The following is a 25,377-nucleotide window of genomic DNA, read 5'->3' as shown; positions in this document are numbered from 1 at the left end:
CAGCAGAAACAGAAGTACCAGTAATAAAATTAAGACTCAAATTATATAATAAGGAATATGAGATTGAAGCAGCTAGCTTTAATGCACCCTGTAATATCCTAGGCATTAAAGAAATAAGAAAATTATTCCCAGACTTTCTAAATAATAAAAGAATAGTTAAGGTCAGATGTAATCTAGCAGAAGTAAAAATACAACCTATTAAATTACCACACACACCCCCGACCTTCACGGCACAATACCCTATCAAAGGAGGTATTAAGGAAATAACAGAGACTATACAAACTTTGCTAAAAGAAGGCATTATAGAGAAATCTCAATCATTCAATTATAACAGCCCAGTATGGCCGGTGCTGAAACCTAATGGCAAATGGAGATTTACAGTTGACTTCAGGAGAATAAATGAAAAAACACCTAAACTTCCAGGACAACTTCCTGATGTGGAAGACATCTTTCTTAGAATTAAAAATTCGGCTCCAAAGGCAATGGCAACTATAGACTTAAGTGATATGTTCTTTGGAATCCCATTACACCCAACATCTAGGGAACTGACTACATTTACATGGCAAGGACAGCAATATCAATTCTTGAGACTCCCTCAAGGGTATTTGAACAGTCCTATTATTGCACACAACACCTTAACAACTACATTAAAGAACTTCGAACCAGAATCAGACTGTAATATATATACCTATGTAGATGATATAATGATAGTAGGACAAGCCATTGACAAAGTACAAAGTACATTAGAGAAACTAATTCAACATTTAAGAAATGAAGGATGGACTATAAACCTAGAAAAAGTAAATAAAGCAGGAACAGAAGTAAAATTCTTAGGGGTACATTGGACTACAGAAGGACCAACAATACCCGAAACAATAATAGATAAATTAAAACAAATTAAGCGACCCCAGAATAAAACTGAGGTACAACACCTAATTGGCCTATTTGCATATTGGAGGCAACATATTCCATACCTACAGATCATATTACAGCCTTTATATAAAATAACAAAGAAAGCACAGGATTTTGAATGGGACCAAAACTGCGAAAACGCCGTTAAATTGGTACTAGAATATATAAACCAGTATAGCCACCTATATTATATACAGCCCGGTGACCACGTATTTGTGGACATCTTGTATATGCAGGGTTATGGTAATTGGAATATATTTTCAAAAAATAAAGACAGGGAAACGCCAATAGGCTTCTACTGCAAGAAATTCCCATGGTCAGAGAACAAATATTCGCTGTTCGAAAGAACCATATGGACAGCCTACGAGGCATTCAGGACAATCCACTCACTGCTCAAAGAGAACCATGTGACTCTCCGATCACATATACCCATTTTGGACTGGGTAAAGGCACCAGAAGAGGCATGGGCTGGACTACCCATGGAAGGAAAGGTACTTCAATGGAAATGGTACCTTCAGGAGTTCCTTCGATCAACACCTCTGTCAGCAAAGGGGTCGGTACCAGTGGTATCGGAGTCGATACTTCAGTCCCAGTCCGACAGGCCCATGACTCCAGAGGGATACATTTTCCCAACCTCAACCCCTCCCCAGAAACAGGTACCAATGGGCCATTGGGGGACTAGAGAGTACGATCCCTCTCTGGTTAATGCCTGGTTCACCGATGGATCAGCAATCACGGTGAACAACAAAGTGAGATGGAAAGCAGCCGCTTATAGACCTGGGGATGGAATGGTCATTACAGACCAGGGCACTGATAAATCAGCCCAACATGCAGAAGTTATAGCCGCACTATTGGCGATAAGACAAACTATAAAGGACAATTATAAACAAATTTATTTATACACCGATTCATGGTGTGTAGCAAATGGCACAGCAGAATGGTCAGGTAAATGGAGAAATAACGGATGGAAAATTAATGGTAAAGACATATGGTCAAAGGCAGCATGGCAGGAATTGGATGCAGCAAGCAGACTAATCAAAATCATAGTATACCATGTAGATGCACATACCAAGAAACAGGATGAGACAAGTAAAAACAATGAAGTAGTAGACAAACTAGCTTCAGCGTTAAGTATAAAGTTAAAAGGTACATGGAAGGCAAACATTAATCCAGAAACAGGAAAAGGTAAAATACAGAGAGAATGGATACAGGTAAGACCATCAACTAAGGACATACCTATAAGTACAGAAGAGATACTGAAAATCCATGAGCAGTTAGGACATATAGGTACACATGCACTAAAAACTTGGTTCGATAAAAGAAATCTTAAGATAACATGGCAGACAATAAGGAAAGCAATCAATAGTTGCAACAATTGCCCAAAGGCTATTACAAGATTAACACACGGGGCTGGAGAGATGGCTCAGAGGTTAAGAGCACTGGCTGCTCTTCCAGAGGTCCTGAGTTCAATTCCCAGCAACCACATGGTGGCTCACAACCATCTGTAATGAGACTGGTTCCCTCTTCTGGTGTGTAGGGATACATGCAGACAGAACACTGTATACATAATAAATAAATAAATTTAAAAAAAAAAAAAAAAAAAAAAAAAAAAAAAAAAAAAAGATTAACACACAATTACCAAGGGATAATAGGACACCGAATGGATTTTAATAGAATCCTACAAATAGACTTCATAGGACCGTTAAACAGCTTCAAGGGAAAATATTGCTGCACCCTAGTAGACATAACGACAGGTCTCGGGATGGCCTGAGAAAGTACACACCCAGACCAAAACACAACGATACTTACAGTCTGGGGATGGTGTGCAGCATATGGAACACCTGATATAATACAATCAGACCAAGGAACTCATTTCACAGGAGCCAAAACACAAAGAATGGCTAGAAACTTAAACATTCAATGGGACTTCCATAGAGCTTATACACCGACAGCAGCCGGAGCAATAGAAAGATGGAACGGAATGATTAAAAAACAGCTAGAGATGCATAAGGGAATACCACTGTCATTAGCAATAAAAATAGCAACTTATGAATTGAATACCAGACCCAGAATAAATAGGAAGTCACCAATAGAAGAAGCTATACAAAAACAACACACAATAGATTATCCTACAGTTATAGATAGAGAAGTAATAAGGAATCCTAATTGCTTGTACAGGAACCGGAAGAATAACAAATTATCCCCAGCAGAAATAAAAGCACCAGGAACAGGAAACAACGTGTGGATAACTCAAGGTAAAAAGGACTTGAAATTAGCCAGGCTGGAGGATATAGCATATAGGTGTGTCAGGGAGGTGATATTCATAAGGGCAACCCTCCTGACGATTTGACTAATAGCCATTGCAGTATACATAGTACTGCCAATCTTAGAATTTGTTTTTCCCTTCTGTAACATCATTTACCAAAGAAGCTACTCACACAGTATAGTCAACAATACCAATCCTGGATACGCTTCTGCAGCATCCAGAACAGCCAACTTCACGGTATGCTGGATACACTATCTGCACAGGAGGCAATAAGAATAGCAAAGGTGATGTGCACACTAAAGGCAAGCAAGACACGCTATTGGAGCCTTTGTGTGCTCATTTTTCTGTCTCAGGTTAGCAGATGTGATGGCAATAACAGCATACCAATGCCAGCCCTATTGGACAGCACACCCACAACAAACAGACCCACCACCACACCACATGTTATACAAGTGGGCACTAGGAAACAGAATACCATTGCTACACCAACAATTTATGATCTAGAAGGCAAATTACCGCTATATTGGTCAGCAGAGAGAAGATTTACACATTACATAGGAAAAACACATAGTTTTTGGCAAAAATATGCAGCATGTTTAACATATGCCTGGTATAAGGGTTGCGATCAATATAGAATGGCACTTAGCATATACCATCCAAACAAAGAATATATGTTAGAATCAGGGGATGATGTTAACACCAACATACATGAGCAGAACCCGTTAAAATGCCATTACAATGAATTGTGGACCAACATTACCAATCACGCAGCCATATACAACATGTATTGGACAAAGAATTCACATATCAGAACAAACATATTAAGGGTAAACTCACACTATAGGACCAATACAATGGGAATAGAGACAGAACCAGAATTTGACTGCGAACTAGGCATGAATAGCTCCTTTGTGAGACAATATTTCGCACCAGTAATAGCACAACAAATGGAGGAGATAGGTATGCTGTATAATAAGACATCAGAAAGGTGGGAAGAGCAAGTGTATAACTACAATGATGACTATTATGATGGTGATTACCCTACTAGTACAACACCTAAAGTAACTACAACACCTATAAACCCATGCAACCCTATGAATTGGACAGTATGCAATGATGGTGAAATGGTAAAACCATGGCCAGTAGTATCTGGAATAATACCATTACCCAAACCCTGGGGAAATAGATGTCCCAATAACTTATGGAGATACATTAAAAAACATAAGCTAGATGTACCAGGACAAAATAATACTAACTGGTTATGCGTAGCAGACTATCCCAATTTACCATTCTATGGTAACTTCTCTGTATCATATAGCACAGATAACCCATCAGTAAAAGGAAAGGAATGGAAATGGGATGACTGGACAAAAATATTGCAATTAGGAGTAGAACATTGGAGATTCCCAATCATACTTACAGATATTATACAACAACCTTGGGCTTCAATGAGACACACAATGAAACCTAAATATGATTGCAACACAGACACCATAACACACATCTGCATACTTACAGTAAATTCCACATTACACAGGGAAAAACACTCTTTTGCATATGCATGTATAAATATATCCGAAGCAAATACAAACATTAGACAAAACAACAATACAAAGACTATAGTGGACCTACATGTAGGACCTTTATTTACTGGAAGAACATCAAGGTCAGTACAAGATTTAATAGCAATCACAGATATAATAGGCCAGAAAATACCATGGCTAGGAATTTTTGTGGACAGTACTGCAAATATAACAGCTACTAAACAGGTCCAGGCAATAATGAGATTTAATGATGACCAACAGTCATATCCAACATATTTTACGCAAGCAAGTAATTTGGGATTTTTTAACCTAACCTTAGCAAAATCACTAACACAAGGTGCCACAAGCTTGAGAAACAAATTATCATGCTTTACCGAAACAAATAATACAGCGGTACGGACTAACTGTACCACAAATAAAGCAACCACAATAATAAATTTGAATATATATGGTAAAATTACCATAATAAACAAACATATGTCACTAGTAAAATTTGACAGCACACCAATATTAACCATAGGCATGATACATGAACCAAAACATAAAATACATAACATGCTAGGTGGCAGTAAGATATCAATTTGCTGGTTTCATGAATCTAAAGACTTACTGGACATGCCCATACCCTGGGAAGTCAGTGCCAATGTTACCACAGATGAAGTAGCAGCAAAAAATGTTTTCATATTTAATAGGGCAATTGAACAAAAGGCATACAATTTCACAGGTATAAGGGAGGTAGAATATATCCCACCATATGTACAAATGACAAAGGCTATGAGAATCAATAAGGTTATGGATCCAGATGACCTAATGGTACATTATAAAAATGGGATAACTAGATCAGGGAGTTTTTGGCAAACTTTGGATTATGAAATGGATAGAGTAATTGAATTACAGCACCATAATCTCCCATATTATTTCTACATGTTAATGCCAAATCCACAATATAAAGAATGGAATAAGGCTGAATGGGTAGCACACAAACCTAGAGGATCAATGAAATCACATACACAATATTGGGATAAAATATATTATCTCCCGATATCAAGAAATAAGGATTTTCTCAGCGAACATTCCAACACACCATTAATTATATTTAGAGGAAATATGACCAGACCAAATAAAGAAAATATTGGATTATATACAGCTCATTTTCCAAAAGGATACCTAATACCACCAGAAGGAATCCCAACAGTAGTCAAGGCACCAGCTATTATACCAGACCTAAAAAGTCCAGCTAAATTAGTTTTATACCCTAGGATTAGAAAAATTGAAATTACAATAGATTTGACAGCACTGAAACCACCTATAGAATATTGTAGTGATGTGAATTTTAGATTTGATTTAGACTACTCATCACCAACAAGAGTAGGAAGAAAACCACTACAAGCAATGGCAGTAGCAGCCTTTATGGCAGGAGCAATTTTAGGTGGAATAATGGGTGGAGGAGTATCAGCAGCAATGATAGAACCAATAAAGGCAGAAATATACCACATACAAGAAGTAAATAAGAAAACAGCAGAAGCTTTAGCAGCTATATCAAATTCTATAGATGGCATGCATACACTAATACAAACTATGCAAGGCGAGATAAAAATGTCACAAGACCTTTATAAGGAACAATTCTCCTATCAAGCAAAACTTTTTAATACTAACCATAACATGATGATGTGTCAAATGTATCGAACTCAAGTCAGTAATATGAATAATGAATTAAATAGTTTATTTAGCACAGGGTTAGGGAGAAGAACAAGAGAATATCAAAGTATACTAAACCCTGAATATGAAAGCTCATGCACAGCTGGATTATGCAATATACATTTAGTACAGATCTTCTTACAAAATTCATTTTCAGCATATCATTCCAAGGCGATACCACAGCTATATACTGAAAGAACAGGAGTATCAGAATGGAACCACCAATACTTAGTACCCATAGACCATTACTTATGGACCAATATGAATGACACACCAGTGTACATACCATTAGAAGACTCCATATCATTAGGAGCAAATACATACGTTTATCCACATCTACCAGAAAGCACACTTGAAACTAGTCAATTGGCAGTAACTACTATCACACAGTCACTAGAAGATACGGGAGATTACACTTTCTTGATATGTGCTAAATATTTACCTACTTTAGTTAGCTGCATAAATCTTAATGAAACCACAATGAATGATGATATCACAACATTCAATATTACAGAATCAGGATGCTATATGGTACACAACTGTAGCATCCTACAAATGAATTTCACTAATTATGATGGTAAAAACATAACCAAACAAAGAGTGACCACATTAACACTAGAAGAAAAACATTATTTTGATGGCTCACACTTATTTAATGACCCAACAGAATTAGAACATCACCAAACATTTGTAAAACAAGCAATGGAGTTACAACACATTGCAGATTTCAATCAGAAACAACTAGAATCCATACATAACAAAATTAAAGAACAAGATGCAGCCATACATACATCACAAGCACAAACGCACAATCTAGTGAATCTGTTAAGAACAAATACATACATACATAAGGACTGGGCGAAACAGATGCAGAAATGCAGCTTTTGGGATTATTTAGGCAGATTAGTCAGATTAGATCTAATATGTACACCAATTTACACATGGTGGCACTGGATAAAGTTAGCAACCTTTTGGTTTTTAGTAATTTTAGGGATAAGTATTGCTTTATGTTTGTCTGAAAAAATCAAATGCTTGATAATAACTCCATGCTTAAGATGTCTTACAGGAATCAAGTAACAGGAAACCCACTTTGGAATCCGTCAGGCAGACGCTTCGATTTACTTAGTAAAAATGGAATGAGTAATTTACTATATACCACATACCAAAAATATATAGAACCATTGTCTGATATTTTCTATAGAATAGGTATATTATCTATGGCAGGAAAGATACAGGGATGCAAATACTGCACCCATAAATATGCAATGTTCTACCTATCAGAACCAGGTGAGGTAGACAACCTCCCAATGCTCTTGATGCACTTAACGTTCCACTTGACAATAGAAGGAGGTATACATGATATGAGATTAATTGGAGATGGATACATGAGACATTATGGAACCATACAATCTAGTGTATATAAAGTGAATGGAATGTACAAAATACACAGAAATAACATGGATGCAGCCCTACATATAAGCGCAGCTTTAGCTGCAGCATATGTGGGCCGCGGTAATCACAGAATATATGAAACATATAGAACATGGCTAAAACATAATCCTGATGAAGCAATAATAAGCATTGATAAAGATTTCCTGAATGACCCACAGTGGGAAACAGGAGAACCAATGTATTTACAAAGCATATGTACTAGAATATTGTGTAGAGATTTTGTTATAGATGTGTTAAAAGAATTTGCAGCTTATAGCACTTGGTTGAAGTTATATAATGCATATATAGAGAAAAAACATAAAAATAAACCACCCAGAATGAGAAGGATAAGAATGCTAGGATTAACAAATTAGGATAATATATTGTAAATCCCCAGGCTGCGACCTCATGTGATGCCTTTTATGTTGAAGACATTTCAGGCATCAGGGGATGGAATGTAAGGAACACATGTAAGGCCTAGGGTGAACAACCCTGGTCAGGAGTGATAAGCAATAGAATGATGTAAGTAAACCACAAATGGAGTAGTGATAAGCTATAAGCTATGTGTGGAAGTAGGGATAAGACTAGAAACCTAGCCAGGAAAGAATATAAAAGATGAAGCCTCAGACCCGACCAACAGAGCTCGTCAGGCCCTCGCGCGAGACGACTCTCCTCTGCCAGAGACGTGAGATCCTGTCCCCAGTGCAGACGTGGCTGACCTGAGGAAGGCTGACCCAAGATCCAGAGGAACAGACGTGGCGAGTCCGGACCTGTATACCCGGAGAGGTACTCCTGCTTCCATTTGTAAGACAGGATGAATATTGCTTGCAATCTTACTGTGTGAATAAATGAGTGTTATACCAAGTCTGAATCAAGAGTGATTATTCCTCCCCCATAACTGGGGTATGTGCTCGCTACAAGGGAGTCCCAGGGGCCATCGCGGTCGCAAGGCAAAAAAAAAAAAAAAAAAAAAAAAAAAAAAAAGCACGTGGGGCGGGGCTATGCAAACGAGGCGGCGCGCAGTGGTTGCCGGTCCGGGGGGCTGGGAGGGCGGCGTCGCGCACGATACGATCCCGTGTGGGTGAGTGTGCTGTCCGTGGGCGCGAGAAGACAGCGACGGGTGTGGAGGGCGTGGGCGTCGCTTCGGTGTGGCGAGGGCGGTGACCGTGCGTTAAAGAGGCGCGCGTGTGTGAGGCGATCGAGCGGGCTGTGGCGGCAACTCATACTTACCTGGCAGGGGAGATACCATGATCACGAAGGTGGTTTTCCCAGGGCGAGGCTTATCCATTGCACTCCGGATGTGCTGACCCCTGCGATTTCCCCAAATGCGGGAAACTCGACTGCATAATTTGTGGTAGTGAGGGACTGCGTTCGCACTCTCCCCTGACATTTGTGTTCCATGAAAGATCAACCTCTTGCTTAGGCTCTGCTCTGTGCTCTGAACTTACATTATGCAAGTACTCTTGTTTGTATTAATGTGTTTATGTTTCTTACGTGGGACACTAGACTAGTTCTCTTACCCCCTATAGAGTTCACAACCACGCACGTTGTGTGGTCCCAGCGCAGAGTTGTTCCTAGAAGAGTGAGACTTGGGAGTCGTGACTGGGAAGCAGTCTCTAGGATGTGGCAAAACGTCTCCAACAGGCTCCTTTTCCGGTTCTGATCTCCTGGTGTTCGAGAACCACCTTCTGTTAGAGCCAAGGACCTCGCCGAGTCAGCTCTTTCCTCCAAGCACCAGCACCCTCGTTACCCCCGCATCCATCCATCCATCCATCCATCCATCCATCCATCCATCCATCCATCCATCCATTCACTCTGCACAGTGGGCCCCTGCAGTCGGGTCGGGCAGCCCCAGAGAGAAGAGGCAGAGTACTCTGGGGGAGACTTCCGGTCCCCATTGGACAGACTTCAATGGAGGACTATGAGACGCGCCGGAAGGAGGAGAGATTTTTGTTTCCGTAGTGGAAATCTAGTAGAGTCATTGAATCTAAGGTAAATATTGGAATGAAACAGCTGTTTTCTGGAAGTATTTAGACCTTGAAGAAATCGATCTTTAAAACAGTGGTTGTGGGCTGGAGTGATGGCTCAGAGGTTAAAAGCACCGACTGCTCTTCCAGAGGTCCTGAGTTCAATTCCCAGCACCCACTTGGTGGTTCACAACCATCTGTAATGAGATCTGGTGCCCTCTTCTGGACTGCTGTCATACATGCTGTATACATAATAAATAAATAAATCTTTAAAAAAAAAAAAAAACAGTGGTTGTGTTCTGTGATTTATAGAGTTGTTTTTCAGAAGGAGCTTTACAGCTTTGGCGTGAGTTTCGTCACAGTAAGGTCCTGGCAAACCTGGACTGTCTTGGGCTATTGAGTACTGCCAACAGTGCACATGAGGACTAAAGTTGCACGGGTAGCTGTGAGGTTTTCCTTCACGAACCATGTAGATCAGACCAAGGTCTTTGGTAAGAGGAACTTGTTTTACTCTAAAACACAACTTCTGTGTACCTATCAATAACGATGCTTCTGCGTGGCTGTTCGGGGTTCAGTCCATCGAGGCTGGACTGCTCTGCTGCCTCAGACCCTGACTACATCCTAGAGTAATTCTCGTCTTATGATCTTCCCGAGTTAACTCAGAACACCAACTGTTTCATCCTCAGCTGTTGAGATTCGGGGTGCATCTGCCTGCCCAAGGCCTTTCTAATAATAAACTTAAAATCCAGCACCTTCTGCTCTCGCTGAGGGTCCCAGGTCCATCCCTCAAGTCGGATGACTGCCACCCAGCCTTGCAGTTCCTGCACCGGAAGACCTCTCCCCCTGGCTGGCCTCTGCACACACGTGGCATTCACAAACTCATAAATATCTAAACCAGGTTGAGCAGATGGATGGTTCCGGCGGTAGAACACTTCCGTGAAGTGCATGCACCTTAATCTCATACTGCATAAGGCTTCCAAACTTCTCAGCCAGGCGTGGTCGCTCTGAATTAGTGTAGTTCTGGGCCAGCCTGGGTGACGGAGCGACGAGACACCCTGTCTCAAATTCCCTCCCCAAAGCTGGTAGAAACGATTCCAGGAAAGGGAGTAAGTACTCTCTTTTTCAGGGTAGGTTCTGTGGCTGTCGCTCCTTTAAAGATGCGGTGGAGCATGGCCACCCCGGGGACTGGCTGAGCACCATTAAACCGGTCCACACACACACTCTAGTCCTTTGCCGGGGCGGCACCTTTGTTCTTGAGGAGCTCAGGCCTCTAGGTCAGAGATCTCTTTGGTTCAAGCTTCTAGTGTCCGGTTTTCTGCAGAATCAAAACACTTCTAGGGTCTGGAAGTCTATCAGGGGGATAGCGTGGTCGTATCTGTGAAGGCCCTCTTCTAGGTCCAAGTCACTACTTGGTGTCCTCACCGGGCAGAAGATACAGTACAGTTGTATTGGAGCACTGCATTTTGGGGCCCAAACGGTGCCTGTATCCTGGGAGTGAAAATGGATTGGGAATATGTATGGAAATCGTTGTCATGGGCACAGAAAGTGAAATCACACACACACACACACACACACACACACACACACACACACACACACACACACCACATACAAGGGCAGGGATGGGGGCTGGAGAGATGGCCCAGCAGTTAAGAGCACTGGCTGCTCTTCCAGAGCACCCACATGACAATTCACAACTGTGTGTAACTCCAGTTCTAGGGAACCTGGGGGATCTGATGTCCTCTTCTGTCCTCCACTGGGCACTATACACATGTGATACACAGACATACACACAAGCAAAACACTTATACACATAAAATTAAAGTCACTCTCCCCCTATCCCTCTCACTTTTGTTCATTTTTTTCCAGACAAGGTTTCTCTGTGTTGCCCTGGCTGTCCTGGAACTTGCTTTGTAGACCCAGCTGGCCTTTAACTTGCTCCGTACAGCCGGCTGGCTTCGAACTCAGAGATCCACCTCTCTCTGCCTCCCAAGTGCTGGGATAAAAGGCTTGTACCACCATGGCCCAGCTTATAAATAAATCTCTTCTTAAAAATATTGTTTTGGTGGCACATGCCTTTAATCCCAGCACTCGGGAGGCAGAGCCAAGTGGATCTCTGTGAGTTCGAGGCCAGCCTGGTCTGCAGAGCTAGATCTAGGATAGGCACCAAATATACACAGAGAAACCCTGTCTCAAAAAAGTATTGTTATAAATACCGTATTGTGGGCCAGACAGTGGTGGCACACGGCTTTAATCTGAATACTAGAGAGACAAAGGCAGATGGATTTCTGTGAGTTTGAGGCCAATCTGGTCTACAGAGCAAGTTCAGGACAGCCAGAGCTGTTGTTACACAGAGAAACCCTGTCTTGGAAAAAAGAAACTGCACCATTTCACGTGTGTGGATGTTTTGCCTGCATGGATGTCTGTGCACCACCTTGTCAAAGTGCCCCCAGAGGCCAGAGGAGAAGTGTAGGCACATCGGGTACTGGAGTTACAGATGATTGTGAGCCACCAGGTGGGTACCAGGTGGGAGTGGGTGCTGGGAATTGAACCCGGCATCTCTGGAAGAGTGTAGCATGCTTTGTTGTATCCCGCCAGCTCACAAATAATGACATGGTCTTAGCTTAGGCTTGTCCCACTAGCTCTTATAACTTAAATTGACCAATTTATAGTAATCTACATTCTGCCTTATAGCTTCTTTTTCATTCTGCATGTCTGACTCCTTTCATGTCTCCTTGGTGTCTATCATCTCCTACTTCCTTTCTCTCTCTGCCCGGCAGTCCCGCCTATACCTCCTGCCTAGCTATTGGCCATTCAGCTCTTTATTAAACCAATCATAGCAATATATCTTCACAGGGTGTATAAATATCTCACAACATTTCCTTTCTGTCTAAATAAAAAGGAAAGGTTTTTAACTCCAACAGAGTAAAACTATATACAATAAGAACAATTATCAGGTAAGAATGACATTTACAATGTCCAGTCTATCTGTATTTGGCAAATTTAGAGAAAATATCTCATTATGTATCCTATCTTGGTGAGTCAAAAACTTGTATTACCAGCCTAAAATTACCTTTTTAGACCTTAAACCATTTTCTTTGATAAATAACTTAAGCATTCATGTCTCTCAACCTTATACACTTTATACCTGTTTTGTGAGGTTGTTTTTTCTGTACTCCATAACAAGGAAAGCTGTAACTATAAGTATATCGTCTTCAACTCCATCAGAGACCTGAGAAGGATATACTATTACCTGAGTAAACAGGAAGTGCAGAGCAATCAACTGCCAAAATTATAGAAATGACAGAAGCAGCTGGCTGCCTGGACAGTCACCAAGGTTCCTCTCCAACGTTGGGGCATCCATCTGATAGACTCCTGTGAAGCAGGAATTTTAAAGGACTGTCCTACCTTGTCTTGGCAGAATGTTACATATCTTGGGGGCTAGGGATAAGGTAAGCATAAGGTTACTAGTTGCTAACAGGATTCAGGGTATCTATAGAGACATAAATTTGTATTCCCTTGTCCTGCTTTTGTTGACACATTCAGATTTATTGTTGCAGTTCTACACTCCTCAACTTCTGGTCAGTTGAGCCCATTACTCTTTATATCTTGTTTTGTCAACTCTAAGATACACAGATTTATTGTTCCAGCCTTATCTTTCCCATAGGTTCAACTTTTGGTCAATTCAAAAAACGCTGGTCAGCAAATACCTTTGGTGGAGGGTGGGGAAGCATCTCTCAAGATGGCTACTGATTTTTCCCTTTCAATAGGAATCTCACTCACACAACTTAAGTAAAACATAGCTCTCTAAACAGATGAAGATAGGTTTCTTCTCTATCCCAGAATCTAATCAATATTTATATGCATAATTCAGCTATTATTTGGCTTAAAAGGGCTTATTGGGAAATGTTATCATTTTTACTATTTTCTACAGAGAAAATATTTTCCAGTTTCAAAGAGCCCTGGGATTTTAAATATAACCAGTTTTTATGTTCAAGTTATCTGTGTATTATTTCTCCTGCAGTTGTACATAAAATGTTTTTACATTTTAAAAAAGGTACCAATACTATAGAATTATATTACATGAAATACATAGAATATGCAAATTCATAGAGATAGAAAGATCAGACGTTATCTCAAGATGGAGCAGAAAGGAATGTAGAGCAATGATTTCCTAAGTACAGAATCTCTGTTTTGTGTGATGGAAAAGCCCCCCAAATGGACAGTAGTATCAGGACAGAATATCATAAATGTAATAAATCAATATAATTAATGTAATTAATGAATATCATAAAGTTATTGAATGAATACTGTGAATGTAATTAATGAATACAACAAATATAATTAATATCATGAGTGTAATTAATGAATATGATGAGTGTAATTAATATCTTGAATGTAATTCATGCCACTGAATTGTGAACTTAAAAATGGTTACAATTACAAATATTATGTTCATAAAAAAAGGTGGAATGTAATCACCATACATTACATGTGTGTATGAGATTGAGACAGCGATGTTCTGAAATAGAAAGTGATGATGGTGTTTCACTAAAGCTTGCCCAGTGATTGCCAAAACCAAAACTTACTATACTGCTTTGTATTTGATCCCTAACCTCAAAGCCATTATCAAAATATCTTAATCCGAGGTCATTCTAAGTCTTTGTCTCAGCTACGATGCACTCTGAAACCTGTAAACACATCTCCCAACATTAAGATTAAAAGAATTAGGGCCAACGTGGCACCTGGGATTCAATTGTTTTCTTTTTCCTTTTCTTCTTTATTTTATTTATTATGTATACAGCATCTGTCTGAATGTCAGAAGAGGGCACCAGATCTCATTGCAGATGGTTGTGAGCCACCATGTGGGAGCTGGGAATTGAACTCAGGACCTCTGGAAGGGCAGCCCGTGCTCTTAACCTCTGAGCCATCTCTCCAGCCTCAGGGTACTTTCAAAAGTTGAGTTCAGCACTAGTGTCAACTATTCTGGGATGTTGAAGTTTCAAGCCTTTTGTGAAAAGCCACAACTTCAAGGTTGAAGCCTAGGTGCGCTGTCTTCGTTTTTCACTTTGACAGCAAGTAACTCAGGTAACCCAGCAAGTGTGGCTCCCCGTGCCTCGGTTTAGAGGCATAACCCGGTGGGTCGCAGCACCCGTAGCCGGGGAAATATGCTGCAGGCCAAAAGCCTAATCCCAGGTTTTCGGATTTAGCGGGTTTTTTTGTTTATTTAACCCGTTAGTGCTGAGGATTGATCTCACACGCTAGGCATGCCCTCTCTCACTGAGCTATATACATGTCCCTGCCCAGGTCGCAGTTTTGTGTGTTGTTGTTTTGAGACAGGGTCTCTCCGTGTAGCTGTGGCTGGCCTAGAACTCACAGAGCTCCCTCCACACAACCCGGCCCTCGAGTCTTCGTGCTTCGTTCCTGTTCTGTAGCTCTGGCTGTCCCAGAACTCACTCTGTAGACCAGCCAGGCCTCCAACTCGCAGAGATCCGCCTGCCTCGGCCTCCTGAGTGCTGGCTGGGGTTATCCTTTGCCTATCGGTAACCATCCACACACAGCAGCTATACGTAATAATTCCATTCACTAGTGACGTCTTCACACGCACACAATGTACGTCAACCACGTTCACGACCCTGGTCACTCTCTTGACCGTTTTTAAAAATTATTTTTGTGTGTATTCACGAGTGACACACCACCTGTGTGCCAGGACCTGGGCATGTCAGAAGAGGCCGTCGATCGGATCCCCTGGGACTGGAGCTGGCAGACGGCTGTGAGCTGCCACGTGGGTGCGGGCATTGGAGCCTCGGTCTTCCCAAGAGCAGCCAGCGTTCTAAGCCGCCGAGTCGTTTCTCCAGCCCCACAACTCCATTTCTATGTCTTGTCTGTTTGGTTTATGTGTTTGTTTTTTGTTTGCCTGTTTGTTGGTTTTGAGACGAGATCTCACCGGGGAGCCCTGGCTGGCCTGGAACTAGAGATGGAGACCACAGACGTCTGGCCTCGAACTCACGGTGCTCCTGCACCGCCGGAGCGTTGGGATTGATTAAAGGGGTTGTGCTGGCCAGTTGATTGTCAGCTTGACGCGAGATCGGGCTGAAGGCTGGAGAGCCCGAAGGGCATTTCCTTCATCGGTGGTGAATGAGGGAAGACCCAGCCCACGGTGGGCGAGGACTTGTGGTCCTGGGTACTCTGAGAAAGCGTGGCCCGCACAATCCCCGAGTGCGTGACCCCAGCTGTGGACGCGGGCACCCAGACAGGATCAGAGTTGAGGGTCCTCCTAGGCTAAGTAGTACGTTCAGGGAGTCCCAGGGGCCATCGCGGTCGCTTGGCAAAAAAAAAAAAAAAAAAAAAAAAAAAAAAAAAAACCAAACACGTGGGGCGGGGTTATGCAAACGAGGCGGCGTTCAGTGGTCGCCGGTCCGGGAGGCTGGGAGGGCGGCGTCGCGCGCGATACGATCCCGTGTGGGTGAGTGTGCTGTCCGTGGGGGCAGAAAGACAGCGACGGGTGTGGAGGGCGTGGGCGTCGATTCGGTGTGGCGAGGGCGGTGACCGTGCGTTAAAGGGGCGCGCGTGTGTGAGGCGAGCGAGCGGTCTGTGGCGGCAACTCATACTTACCTGGCAGGGGAGATACCATGATCACGAAGGTGGTTTTCCCAGGGCGAGGCTTATCCATTGCACTCCGGATGTGCTGACCCCTGCGATTTCCCCAAATGCGGGAAACTCGACTGCATAATTTGTGGTAGTGGGGGACTGCGTTCGCGCTCTCCCCTGACATTTGCGTTACAAAAATAAGATCGCGAAGAGACCGCTTTCTTTGTTATTACCTACTGTTGCAAGTGCATTAGTGTGTGTTTTTTGAGAACACAAATATCTTTGCTGCTTTGATGTCACAACAATCAACATTGTGTGGTCACAGTCCTTTTTTCCTCGAGTTGACACTTCATGAGCCATCATTAGAAAGTAGTCACCAGTCACCTACTGCCTGTCTGGCACAACTCTTGTCCAGCAGGCTCCTTTGCCTCTACTTCGGTACTCCTGGAGTCCTAGAACCACTTTCTGTTAGAGCCAAGGAAGGACCTCACTGTGGCGTGTCAGCTCTTTTCTCCAAGCATCAGCACCCATGTTGTCCCCCATCCATCCATCCATCCATCCATCCATCCATTCACTCTGCACAGTGGGCCCCTGCAGTCGGGTCGGGCAGCCCCAGAGAGAAGAGGCAGAGTACTCTGGGGGAGACTTCCGGTCCCCATTGTACAGAGTTCAATGGAGGACTATGAGACGCGCCAAGAAGGAGGAGAGATTTTTGTTTCCGTAGTGGAAATCTAGTAGAGTCATTGAATCTAAGGTAAATATTGGAATGAAACAGCTGTTTTCTGGAAGTATTTAGACCTTGAAATCGATCTTTAAAACAGTGGTTGTGTTCTGTGATTTATAGAGTTGTTTTTCAGAAGGAGCTTTACAGCTGTGGCGTGAGTTTCGTCACAGTAAGGTCCTGGCAAACCTGGACTGTCTTGGGCTATTGAGTACTGCCAACAGTGCACATGAGGACTAAAGTTGCACGGGTAGCTGTGAGGTTTTCCTTCACGAACCATGTAGATCAGACCAAGGGCTTTGGTAAGAGGAACTTGTTTTACTCTAAAACACAACTTCTGTGTACCTATCAATAACGATGCTTCTGCGTGGCTGTTCGGGGTTCAGTCCATCGAGGCTGGACTGCCCTGCTGCCTCAGACCCTGACTACATCCTAGAGTAATTCTCGTCGTAACGATCTTCCCGAGTAAACTCAGAACACCAACTGTTTCATCCTCAGCTGTTGAGATTTGGGGTGCATCTGCCTGCCCAAGGCCTTTCTAATAATAAACTTAAAATCCAGCACCTTCTGCTCTCGCTGAGGGTCCCAGGTCATCCCTCAAGTCGGATGACTGCCACCCAGCCTTGCAGTTCCTGCACCGGAAGACCTCTCCCCTGGCTGGCCTCTGCACACACGTGGCATTCACAAACTCATAAATATCTAAACCAGGTTGAGCAGATGGATGGTTCCAGCGGTAGAACACTTCCGTGAAGTGCATGCACCTTAATCTCATACTGCATAAGGCTTCCAAACTTCTCAGCCAGGCGTGGTCGCTCTGAATTAGTGTAGTTCTGGGCCAGCCTGGGTGACGGAGCGACGAGACACCCTGTCTCAAATTCCCTCCCCAAAGCTGGTAGAAACGATTCCAGGAAAAGGGAGTAAGTGCTCTCTTTTTCAGGTTAGGTTCCGTGGCTGTCGCTCCTTTAAAGATGCAGTGGAGCATGGCCACCCCGGGGACTGGCTGAGCACCATTAAACCGGTCCACACACACACTCTAGTCCTTTGCCGGGGCGGCACCTTTGTTCTTGAGGAGCTCAGGCCTCTAGGTCAGAGATCTCTTTGGTTCAAGCTTCTAGTGTCCCGTTTTCTGCAGAATCAAAACACTTCTAGGGTCTGGAAGTCCATCAGGGGGATAGCGTGGTCGTATCTGTGAAGGCCCTCTTCTAGGTCCAAGTCACTACTTGGTGTCCTCACCGGGCAGAAGATACAGTACAGTTGTATTGGAGCACTGCATTTTGGGGCCCAAACGGTGCCTGTATCCTGGGAGTGAAAATGGATTGGGAATATGTATGGAAATCGTTGTCATGGGCACAGAAAGTGAAATCACACACACACACACACACACACACACACACACCACATACAAGGGCAGGGATGGGGGCTGGAGAGATGGCCCAGCAGTTAAGAGCACTGGCTGCTCTTCCAGAGCACCCACATGACAATTCACAACTGTGTGTAACTCCAGTTCTAGGGAACCTGGGGGATCTGATATCCTCTTCTGTCCTCCACTGGGCACTATACACATGTGATACACAGACATACACACAAGCAAAACACTTATACACATAAAATTAAAGTCACTCTCCCCTTATCCCTCTCACTTTTGTTCATTTTTTTTCCAGACAAGGTTTCTCTGTGTTGCCCTGGCTGTCCTGGAACTTGCTTTGTAGACCCAGCTGGCCTTTAACTTGCTCTGTACAGCCGGCTGGCCTCGAACTCAGAGATCCTCCTCTCTCTGCCTCCCAAGTGCTGGGATAAAAGGCTTGTACCACCATGACCCAGATTATAAATAAATCTCTTCTTAAAAATATTGTTTTGGTGGCACATGCCTTTAGTCCCAGCACTCGGGAGGCAGAACCAAGTGGATCTCTGTGAGTTTGAGACCAGCCTGGTCTGCAGAGCTAGATCCAGGACAGGCACCAAAAATACACAGAGAAACCCTGTCTCAAAAAAGTATTGTTATAAATACTGTATTGTGGACCAGACAGTGGTGTCACACGGCTTTAATCTGAATACTAGAGAGACAAAGGCAGATGGATTTTTGTGAGTTTAAGGCCAATCTGGTCTACAGAGCAAGTTCAGGACAGCCAGAGCTGTTGTTACACAGAGAAACCCTGTCTTGGAAAAAAGAAACTGCACCATTTCACGTGTGTGGATGTTTTGCCTGCATGGATGTCTGTGCACCACCTTGTCAAAGTGCCCCCAGAGGCCAGAGGAGAAGTGTAGGCACATCGGGTACTGGAGTTACAGATGATTGTGAGCCACCAGGTGGGTACCAGGTGGGAGTGGGTGCTGGGAATTGAACCCGGCATCTCTGGAAGAGTGTAGCATGCTTTGTTGTATCCCGCCAGCTCACAAATAATGACATGGTCTTAGCTTAGGCTTGTCCCACTAGCTCTTATAACTTAAATTGACCAATTTATAGTAATCTACATTCTGCCTTATAGCTTCTTTTTCATTCTGCATGTCTGACTCCTTTCATGTCTCCTTGGTGTCTATCATCTCCTACTTCCTTTCTCTCTCTGCCCGGCAGTCCCGCCTATACCTCCTGCCTAGCTATTGGCCATTCAGCTCTTTATTAAACCAATCATAGCAATATATCTTCACAGGGTGTATAAATATCTCACAACATTTCCTTTCTGTCTAAATAAAAAGGAAAGGTTTTTAACTCCAACAGAGTAAAACTATATACAATAAGAACAATTATCAGGTAAGAATGACATTTACAATGTCCAGTCTATCTGTATTTGGCAAATTTAGAGAAAATATCTCATTATGTATCCTATCTTGGTGAGTCAAAAACTTGTATTACCAGCCTAAAATTACCTTTTTAGACCTTAAACCATTTTCTTTGATAAATAACTTAAGCATTCATGTCTCTCAACCTTATACACTTTATACCTGTTTTGTGAGGTTGTTTTTTCTGTACTCCATAACAAGGAAAGCTGTAACTATAAGTATATCATCTTCAACTCCATCAGAGACCTGAGAAGGATATACTATTACCTGAGTAAACAGGAAGTGCAGAGCAATCAACTGCCAAAATTATAGAAATGACAGAAGCAGCTGGCTGCCTGGACAGTCACCAAGGTTCCTCTCCAACGTTGGGGCATCCATCTGATAGACTCCTGTGAAGCAGGAATTTTAAAGGACTGTCCTACCTTGTCTTGGCAGAATGTTACATATCTTGGGGGCTAGGGATAAGGTAAGCATAAGGTTACTAGTTGCTAACAGGATTCAGGGTATCTATAGAGACATAAATTTGTATTCCCTTGTCCTGCTTTTGTTGACACATTTAGATTTATTGTTGCAGTTCTACACTCCTCAACTTCTGGTCAGTTGAGCCCATTACTCTTTATATCTTGTTTTGCCAACTCTAAGATACACAGATTTATTGTTTCAGCCTTATCTTTCCCATAGGTTCAACTTTTGGTCAATTCAAAAAACGCTGGTCAGCAAATACCTTTGGTGGAGGGTGGGGAAGCATCTCTCAAGATGGCTACTGATTTTTCCCTTTTAATAGGAATCTCACTCACACAACTTAAGTAAAACATAGCTCTCTAAACAGATGAAGATAGGTTTCTTCTCTATCCCAGAATCTAATCAATATTTATATGCATAATTCAGCTATTATTTGGCTTAAAAGGGCTTATTGGGAAATGTTATCATTTTTACTATTTTCTACAGAGAAAATATTTTCCAGTTTCAAATAGCCCTGGGTTTTTTTAAATATAACCAGTTTTTATGTTCAAGTTATCTGTGTATTATTTCTCCTGCAGTTGTACATAAAATGTTTTTACATTTTAAAAAAGGTACCAATACTATAGAATTATATTACATGAAATACATAGAATATGCAAATTCATAGAGATAGAAAGATCAGATGTTATCTCAAGATGGAGCAGAAAGGAATGTAGAGCAATGATTTCCTAAGTACAGAATCTCTGTTTTGTGTGATGGAAAAGCCCCCCAAAATGGACAGTAGTATCAGGACAGAATATCATAAATGTATATAAATCAATATAATTAATGTAATTAATGAATATCATAAATAAAGTTATTGAATGAATACTGTGAATGTAATTAATGAATACAACAAATATAATTAATATCATGAGTGTAATTAATGAATATGATGAGTGTAATTAATATCTTGAATGTAATTCATGCCACTGAATTGTGAACTTAAAAATGGTTACAATTGGCCGGGCGGTGGTGGCGCACGCCTTTAATCCCAGCACTCGGAAGTCAGAGCCAGGCGGATCTCTGTGAGTTCGAGGCCAGCCTGGGCTACCAAGTGAGTCCCAGGAAAGGCGCAAAGCTACACAGAGAAACCCTGTCTCGAAAAAACCAAAAAAAAAAAAAAATGGTTACAATTACAAATATTATGTTCATAAAAAAAGGTGGAATGTAATCACCATACATTGCATGTGTGTATGAGATTGAGACAGCGATGTTCTGAAATAGAAAGTGATGATGGTGTTTCACTAAAGCTTGCCCAGTGATTGCCAAAACCAAAACTTACTATACTGCTTTGTATTTGATCCCTAACCTCAAAGCCATTATCAAAATATCTTAATCCAAGCCGGGCGGTGGTGGCGCACGCCTTTAATCCCAGCACTCGGGAGGCAGAGCCAGGCGGATCTCTGTGAGTTCGAGGCCAGCCTGGGCTACCAAGTGAGTTCCAGGAAAGGCGCAAAGCTACACAGAGAAACCCTGTCTCGAAAAACCAAAAAAAAAAAAAAAAAAAAAAAAAAAAAAAAAAAAAAAAAAAATCTTAATCCGAGGTCATTCTAAGTCTTTGTTTCAGCTACGATGCACTCTGAAACCTGTAAACACATCTCCCAACATTAAGATTAAAAGAATTAGGGCCAACGTGGCACCTGGGATTCAATTGTTTTCTTTTTCCTTTTCTTCTTTATTTTATTTATTATGTATACAGCATCTGTCTGAATGTCAGAAGAGGGCACCAGATCTCATTGCAGATGGTTGTGAGCCACCATGTGGTTGCTGGGAATTGAACTCAGGACCTCTGGAAGAGCAGCCCGTGCTCTTAATGTCTTAACCTCTGAGCCATCTTACCAGGCTCAGGGTACTTTCAAAAGTTGAGTTCAGCACTAGTGTCAACTATTCTGGGATGTTGAAGTTTCAAGCCTTTTGTGAAAAAAAAAGCCTAGGTGCGGTGTCTTCGTTTTTCACTTTGACAGCAAGTAACTCAGGTAACCCAGCAAGTGTGGCTCCCCGTGCCTCGGTTTAGAGGCATAACCCGGTGGGTCGCAGCACCCGTAGCCGGGGAAATATGCCGCAGGCCAAAAGCCTAATCCCAGGTTTTCGGATTTAGCGGGTTTTTTTGTTTATTTAACCCGTTAGTGCTGAGGATTGATCTCACACGCTAGGCATGCCCTCTCTCACTGAGTTATATACATGTCCCTGCCCAGGTCGCAGTTTTGTGTGTTGTTGTTTTGAGACAGGGTCTCTCCGTGTAGCTGTGGCTGGCCTAGAACTCACAGAGCTCCCTCCACACAACCCGGCCCTCGAGTCTTCGTGCTTCGGTCCTGTTCTGTAGCTCTGGCTGTCCCAGAACTCACTCTGTAGACCAGCCAGGCCTCCAACTCGCAGAGATCCGCCTGCCTCGGCCTCCTGAGTGCTGGCTGGGGCTATCCTTTGCCTATCGGTAACCATCCACACACAGTAGCTATACGTAATAATTCCATTCACTAGTGACGTCTTCACACGCACACAATGTACGTCAACCACGTTCACGACCCTGGTCACTCTCTTGACCGTTTTTAAAAACTATTTTTGTGTGTATTCACGAGTGACACACCACCTGTGTGCCAGGACCTGGGCATGTCAGAAGAGGCCGTCGATCGGATCCCCTGGGACCGGAGCTGGCAGACGGCTGTGAGCTGCCACGTGGGTGCGGGGATTGGAGCCTCGGTCTAAGCCGCCGAGTCGTTTCTCCAGCCCCACAACTCCACTCTATGTCTTGTCTGTTTGGTTTATGTGTTTGTTTTTTGTTTGCCTGTTTGTTGGTTTTGAGACGAGATCTCACCGGGGAGCCCTGGCTGGCCTGGAACTAGAGATGGAGACCACAGACGTCTGGCCTCGAACTCACGGTGCTCCTGCACCGCCGGAGCGTTGGGATTGATTAAAGGGGTTGTGCTGGCCAGTTGATTGTCAGCTTGACGCGAGATCGGGCTGCAGGCTGGAGAGCCCGAAGGGCATTTCCTTCATCGGTGGTGAATGAGGGAAGACCCAGCCCACGGTGGGCGAGGACTTGTGGTCCTGGGTACTCTGAGAAAGCGTGGCCCGCACAATCCCCGAGTGCGTGACCCCAGCTGTGGACGCGGGCACCCAGACAGGATCAGAGTTGAGGGTCCTCCTAGGCTAAGTAGTACGTTCAGGGAGTCCCAGGGGCCATCGCGGTCGCATGGCAAAAAAAAAAAAAAAAAAAAAAAAAAAAAAAAAAAAAAAAAAAAAGCACGTGGGGCGGGGCTATGCAAACGAGGCGGCGCGCAGTGGTCGCCGGTCCGGGGGGCTGGGAGGGCGGCGTCGCGCGCGATACGATCCCGTGTGGGTGAGTGTGCTGTCCGTGGGCGGGAGAAGACAGCGACGGGTGTGGAGGGCGTGGGCGTCGATTCGGTGTGGCGAGGGCGGTGACCGTGCGTTAAAGGGGCGCGCGCGTGTAAGGCGAGCGAGCGGGCTGTAACGGCAACTCATACTTACCTGGCAGGGGAGATACCATGATCACGAAGGTGGTTTTCCCAGGGCGAGGCTTATCCATTGCACTCCGGATGTGCTGACCCCTGCGATTTCCCCAAATGCGGGAAACTCGACTGCATAATTTGTGGTAGTGGAGGACTGCGTTCGCGCTCTCCCCTGGTAATTATGGTTTCCAAAAGTAAGATTTTTTTTTTTTATCGTTACCCTGTGTTAATTCTGTGTTAGTTCGTGTTGATCGCTGAGTGTTCTGGTGGTTGCGTCACCCACTGGCTGTGGCAGAAAGTCTCCAACAGGCTCCTTTCTGGTCCTGATCTTCTGGGGTTCCAGAACCACTTTCTTAAGACCAATCTTTGCTTCAATCACCAGCACCCACGTTCCCCCCCCCCCATCCATCCATCCATCCATCCATCCATCCATCCACTCTGCACAGTGGGCCCCTGCAGTAGGGTTGGGCAGCCCCAGAGACAAGAGACAGAAAGTACTTTTTTGGAGACTTCCGGTCCCCTTAGAGTTCAATGGAGGTCAAGGAGGCTCAACACGAGGGTTGAGGGATTTTTTTATTTCTGTAGTGGAAATCTAGTAGAGTCATTGAATCTAAGGTAAACAGTAGAATGAAACAGTTGTTTTCTGGAAGTATTTTTAGACCTTGAAGAAAACGATGTTTAAAACAGTGATTGTTTTCTGTGATTTACAGAGGTTCTTTATTTTTTAATTACACTCGAAGTATTTTTTAAATACATTCGGAGTATTCATTCAATAATTATACTTATGATATTCACTAATTACATTAATTGTATTGATTTATTACATTCATGATATTGTCCTGATAGTACTGTCCATTTGTGGGACGTTTCAACGCACAAAACAGGATATCATTGCTCAATTTATAGAATTTGATAAGTCTTTGCAGCCCAATAAGGCCTCTCCGTCAATGCAGCAATCCAAATTAAACCGAACTGGAAAAGCCCAAGTTTAATGGGTAAAGCGTTCCCAGATGATTCCCGGCCCCTCAGAGGAGAAGGGGCCAAGACCGGAAGAACCACGTGTCTGTTTTCTGGGATGCTGCTTATAAACTCTGTGGGAGTGGTTTTGAGCCTCTCTGGGGGGAGAAGCTGTGTTTGGTGGGCTTTGAAGGGGTGGGTTTAAGAAAAGAGATGGGGAGGGCAGGTGAGGTAGGTCTTCCACCAGAACACCTCAGACTCTTTGGGTATAGGGATACCAGGATGCCAGGGGTGGAGGTGGAGCCAAACAGTTGTTTTTCAGAAGGAGCTTTACAGCATTTTTGGTGACTTTTGTCACAGTCAGGTCCTGGCAAAGTTGGACTGTCTTGGGCTATTGAGTACTGCCAACAGTGCACATGAGGACTAAGATGCAGGGGTAGCTGTGACGTTTTCCTTCACGAAACATGTAGATCAGACCAGGGGCTTTGGTAAGAGGAACTTGTTTTACTCTAAAACACAACTTCTGTGTAACAATCAATAA

General features: G+C 43.2%; 3 non-coding genes across 3 annotated transcripts; all 3 read left to right on the top strand.

Annotated features, from left to right (window-relative positions):
* The first annotated feature begins 9,073 nt into the window (after positions 1 to 9,073).
* On the top strand, positions 9,074 to 9,237 carry LOC128111382 (U1 spliceosomal RNA). Its single transcript, XR_008218625.1, has one exon. It is a non-coding gene; the product is annotated as a U1 spliceosomal RNA (small nuclear RNA).
* A 7,188-nt stretch (positions 9,238 to 16,425) lies between these two features.
* On the top strand, positions 16,426 to 16,589 carry LOC128111376 (U1 spliceosomal RNA). The gene has a single exon (XR_008218619.1). It is a non-coding gene; the product is annotated as a U1 spliceosomal RNA (small nuclear RNA).
* Positions 16,590 to 23,890: 7,301 nt separating this feature from the next.
* LOC128111380 (U1 spliceosomal RNA) lies at positions 23,891 to 24,054 on the top strand. The gene has a single exon (XR_008218623.1). It is a non-coding gene; the product is annotated as a U1 spliceosomal RNA (small nuclear RNA).
* Positions 24,055 to 25,377: the final 1,323 nt, after the last annotated feature.

This window comes from Peromyscus californicus, unplaced genomic scaffold, assembly GCF_007827085.1.
Source record: "Peromyscus californicus insignis strain IS unplaced genomic scaffold, ASM782708v3 Scaffold_15__1_contigs__length_86483966, whole genome shotgun sequence".
NCBI classification, from domain to species: domain Eukaryota; kingdom Metazoa; phylum Chordata; class Mammalia; order Rodentia; family Cricetidae; genus Peromyscus; species Peromyscus californicus.
This window is presented reverse-complemented; position numbering and strand designations above follow the sequence as displayed.